Below are 5,633 nucleotides of genomic sequence, written 5' to 3' on the forward strand. Positions count from 1 at the left end.
GTGTGTAAACTGAAAACTATTTAGGATTTTTCCTATATAAATTATCGCCTTTTTGCTTAAATTTGTTGTTAAAACCAGGTAATTGTTTAATAAATTAATGAAATATGTAAAAAAATGAAAATAGGACATAGAAATTATTATGTGATTTTATGCTTTATTATATAGTTTTCATGCATAAAATGGCTTATTTTATATTAAATTGAGCATATTATATTTTTATGACATAAATTGGGCCATGCATGACTAAATTAAATAATAAAATATAAAATTATATTTAATAATTCATTTTAAAATATTTCATTAATAATTTGGGTTTTAATTAATTTAATTAAGTTGGTAAAATTTAGTTCTTTGGTCCTCTAACGTATTGGTTTATTTTTGGGCAGGTCTAAGAGCTTTAATTTGATTACAAAACCGTCCAAATGGAAGGCCAAGTCAACCCAAAATTTGGCTGAATATGGAGGTTCATAAACCATCTTTTGGGTTAATTACACAAGGTTCTTGAAGAGTTGAAGAAATCAGAGATTTGCCCGAAGATTTACTGGTGATCGAGTCTTAGTCCTGAGTTGTTGTGGCACTCAAGCAAAATTAGCTACATTCCTAAAAGTCATGGCCGACCACCCTTGGAAGGTGTGTTGAAAGATGGGCACTCTTATTTTTAGCAAACTAGCTCCCATGCCTCACCTATAAAAAAGAGCCCCTTTCTCATTTTTTCAATCATCCCTCATCCCTCATTCATCCCTCACTCATTCATCATTCTCTCCTCTCTCAATTCTCTTAGATTTCTTAGCCCTCACGCCTATCATCATCTTTGCATAAATATTTTGAGCAAATTAGTCTCTTAAAGAACCCTTGGTCGGATACCTCGGAGAGCCATTAGCAAAGGAACAAAGCGAAGGAACGAAGTAGCCCTCATCAGTCAGAGTCTTGGGTGACAGTCACTCTGAATTGGGTTTAATCTTTTTTACTTTAATTTAATTCAAGAATGTTTGCTATGTGTTCTTTGTTCTTGTTTACAACAATGATAGCTTAATTTTATTTAAGCTAGGATGATTGCTTTGATTTAATAATAATCATTTGATTCCTGCTTATAATATTTGTGCCTCAATCAATGATGTTTTCAATTAAAATCAAGTCTGTATTTTGTTCATACCTGATTGAAATGTACCTGAATTAGCTGAGTAATCCTAACCAGACGACGGCTAATGGACGCATAATGGAAATGTGCATATTCAATTTAGATCCTAACCCGATTAAATTGCAAGTAGGCTTTGGTATCTGCATAGTTTTTAGATTTGTGTGATTAAACTATTTCAAACCTAACACGTCCCTATTACCTCGTACAAATACTAAGAAACTCTTAGTAAATAAGGATCAGTAAAATGCGTATTTACTAAGTAAAGATTCTGAAATGATCTAACGTGGTTTCCAAACTCATGAAAGATCGAGTTGCCATGGAATGTTTTTCCAAATATTGATAAGCATGTTGATAAATAATTTGAGTTTAATTAAAGTAATTGTCCTAGCTTATTTATGTTATAATTGTTGCTTATTGTGTTAATTCTGCTAAAATCTATCTCATTCATATAGTTTGCATACTTAGGATAAATTGCATTAGGGATCATTGCATTTAGTTTCATATACTTAATTTTTCATCACTTCTCAATTATATTGTTTTTATTTATCAAATTGTTAATACACTTTTACAAATTAAGTGACTTAGCACAAATACATTCCCTGTGGAGACGATAACTCGATACTTACTTATTACTTCACAGCGACTGTGTACACTTGCACAAACCCGAGTGTTCCAAGTTTTTGAATAGCACAAATCCCCAGCAATGGCGCCAAAAACTTGTAACACTCAGGTTTGTGCAAGTGTACACAGTCGTACGTTACAAGTTTTTGGCGTCGTTGCCGGGGATAGCCAATTGTTGTCATAGTCATTTTTTGTGAAGTTATTTATTTTCAATTTGGTTATTTCTAACAGTACTAACTTATTCTTTTTAAATTTGTAATTTTCTTTCTAGGTGTTTATGAGCATAGATCAGATTATCGATTTACTATTAGTAGACCCTGAAATTGAGTGAACTTTTAGACAAAGAATACGTGAACGAATAGCTCAGAGATAGAACGAGATGGACCTTGGAAATCAAAATCAGGACCAAGGTGATGAAGCCGAACATGTACAAAATCCTATCCTAATTGCTGATGATAGGGATCGATGCATCAGACAATATGTTATGCCATTTTTCAATGAGTTAAATCCAAGAATTAGAAGGCCAGATATTGAGGCAGCCCATTTCAAATTGAAACCAGTGATGTTTCAAATGATATAAACGGTGGGCCAATTTATGTTGGAATACCGGTGCCTCCAAGGCACAGCGAAAAATTAAAAAAAAAATCGGTGATCCAAACCAAGGATCCATGTGTAAGGAACGAATCAGGGTGATAAAAAGGTTTCGAAATTACCGAAACTTCAATCTGAGTAGACAGCAATGCCTAGGCAACAGGAATGCTGAACCACTATCGAACCAAGCCGCAACCTTTTCCGATGTCGGCCTCTACGTAGTCCACCCGATTGACAATGAACGGTAGAAATCCAGAAAACTATTTTCAGAGAGTATTTTGCTAAATGGCTGCTAGACCACTTTGCATATTCTCGGGCTAGTTTTTATATATCCTTTTTAGGGTTTTTACCCTTGCTATATATAACTCGCTCTTAATTCGTATATATTTATAATGAATTTTAATTCATTAAAATTAATCCGAACATAATAATTATCATTCAAATAAATATAATAATGTTTAAGCGAAAAATTATAATTACATTAATTATAATAAAGATTTCGGTAAACTATATTTATTTTAACTTATATATGAACTAAATTCATATATCAATAAAATTATGTTCTGATTATGTGTACAACATCCTTGTAAATATAGTATGTTCAACAATTTGATTGCCCAATTAAATTAATTCTATAATTAATTTAATTCATGTGACAACCAAGCAATATACCAACTATGTTTTACCTCGTTCATTTCAACCATAGGGTGTGACCCTATAGGTTCTTGTAATGTTAGCAGTAATATTAGAATGATTCTAATGTTACAAACAATGAGTGGCATCTAACAATGCATCAATGCTACCTAAGTTACAAGAAGTCATGATTTGACATAACCTTTTGTGATTAACCTTTCATGCATTAATCCTTAAGTCATATATCTTTGGAATGGACACAAGTCATGGAATAGTCACACTTGCATAGTCTATCCCATGTTTCTTGATACCTTGAGTAGACTATGATACACAAATAAGTAAGACATCTCATATCAACTTATTTGAGCATGGCCATGCATTTCTAGCCTCACTCAATCAAGTGGCCTGAGATATTACTCCCATTATGTAGGAGGGACTTATCCTATATTGTTCAACTATATCCCTCAACATAGATTGTGGTATATCCAACATCAGTCTTTATAGAACAACCAGTTACGGTGTTTGTTTGACTGTATCAAAATATACAACTCAAGATGTTGGGATAAAGATGATCTCAAGTATGAGGATCATCTACATATTAATAACTATGAGTAATGTTGTGACAATTACATAATAATCCAAGAAACATACTCATAGCGGGTCAGTCCAATATGTTGTTCTCTAACACACATATTCATGCATTGATTCTGACACTCCATGTCAATGACAACTCTTTATCATCAATCAACTACATGTTAGTCTTAATGCATTATTATTGTCCTAGCCAAAAATAATACTTGACTAAGGATCTTTTAAGAATAATGATATTATTCTCAAGACATTATTATAAAACAGTTTATTTATGCACACAGAAAAGAAACTCAAATAATAATGGCAACGCCTTATATTAATAAACATGATAAACCAAGTATGTTATTACAACCATCTCATGATTGATCATTGGGCATACTCTTACAATTTATTGGTATGCCCACGAAAGATCCACATCTCCACCTTCAATTGTTTATGGAGATGAGTGACTCATTCAAGATAGCCGGTGTGACTAAAGACGCACTGAGGTCGAAGTTGTTTTCGTACTCGTTGCGAGATCGAGCATGAGCATGGATCAATTTATTGCCACCAAGTTATATATCTACATGGCAAGAATTAGCAAAGAGATTTTGGTTAAGTATTTTCTGGCTAGCAAAAATGCTAAGTTGAGGAACAAGATCACAACTTTCCAACAATTGGATAACGAGTCTTTGTATGAGGCTTGGAAGTGATTCAAGGAGTTACTTCGTAAGTGTCCTCATCAAGGGATTCCTTATTGTATCCGGTTGGAGACATTCTATAATGGTCTCAATGCACATACAAGATTGATGGTAGATTCTTCTGCGAATGGTACAATTTTGTCTAAGTCTTATAATGAGGCTTATGAGATCATCGAGAGGATCGCGAGCAATAACTATCAATGGCCAACAAATCGAACAACTTCAGGAAGACGTGTAGCTGGAGTTAATGAAGTTTATGCCCTCACTTTTTTATCAGCTTAGGTATCGTCTATTTCCTCTATGTTAAAGTAGTTTACCACTAATGGTGCTAATAATTTTGCAGCTCAGCCACCAAGTCCGTTTGAAGTAGTTTCCTGTGTGTACTATGGGGAAGGTCATTCTTTCGAGAATTGCCCATTGAATCCCTAGTAAATATACTCTGTGGGGAAGCAACATCAAAATAGGAGTAGATAATTACCCCAGTCCAACTTCTATAATCCTTCATGGCATAATCACCCCAACTTTTCTTGGAGTAACAAAGGAAATGGACCAAACAACAACTTTATGCAGTATAGACCCAGCCAATCTCAGGGGTTTAATCAGCAAGCTCCAAAACCACCTCAAGCTGAATGATCAAATAGTTTGGAGAACTTGTTGAAAGAATACATACGCTTTGATCCAGAGTCAAGCAGCAACACTGAAAAGTTTCGAAAACCAAATGGGTCAGTTAGCTACGGAGCCTCGTAATAGACCACAAGGAACCTTGCTAAGTGATACTGAGAATCCAAGAAATTTGGGTAAAGAACATATCAAGGCAGTGGCATTGCGAAGTGGTAAAATTCTGGTACCCCGATTGACTGATGTTGAGGACAAGCCTGTTGAAAAGGGGGAAAGTTAACCAGCTATTGAAGTCCCTACCCAAATTGTCAATCGAAGAACCACCTACACTCAAACTAATGGTACTTCCTTCCCATTTGAAATATGTTTATTTAGGTAATTTTTCTACTTTTCCTGGATTATTTCAACCAAACTGACAAAAGATTAATAGGAGTAATTAATTTCTACTCTAAAGAAATTTAAGAAAGCAATTGGTTGGACTATAGCTGATATACGAGGTATAAGCCCTTCATTTTGTGTGCACAAAATTATTCTAGGGGAAGGTGAAAAAGCTCGAATTGATGGGCAAAGGAGGCTTAATCCTTTTATGAAGGAAGTTGTGAGAAAAGAAGTGACCAAATGGCTAGATGCAGGAATCATCTATCCCACTTCAGATAGTTTGTGGGTAAGTCCCGTGCAGTGTGTGTCGATGAAAGGTGGAATTACAATTGTTGAGATTGAGCATAATGAAATGGTCCCAATAAGAACTATTACTGCTCAGA

At 34.4% G+C, this 5,633-nt stretch overlaps 1 non-coding gene across 1 annotated transcript; it reads right to left on the bottom strand.

Moving 5' to 3' along the window:
• Nucleotides 1-4,197: 4,197 nt before the first annotated feature.
• LOC121205245 (small nucleolar RNA R71) lies at nucleotides 4,198-4,304 on the bottom strand. The gene has a single exon (XR_005900330.1). It is a non-coding gene; the product is annotated as a small nucleolar RNA R71 (small nucleolar RNA).
• Nucleotides 4,305-5,633: the final 1,329 nt, after the last annotated feature.

The sequence above is a fragment of the Gossypium hirsutum genome, chromosome A08 (genome assembly GCF_007990345.1).
Source record: "Gossypium hirsutum isolate 1008001.06 chromosome A08, Gossypium_hirsutum_v2.1, whole genome shotgun sequence".
Lineage (NCBI taxonomy): Eukaryota > Viridiplantae > Streptophyta > Magnoliopsida > Malvales > Malvaceae > Gossypium > Gossypium hirsutum.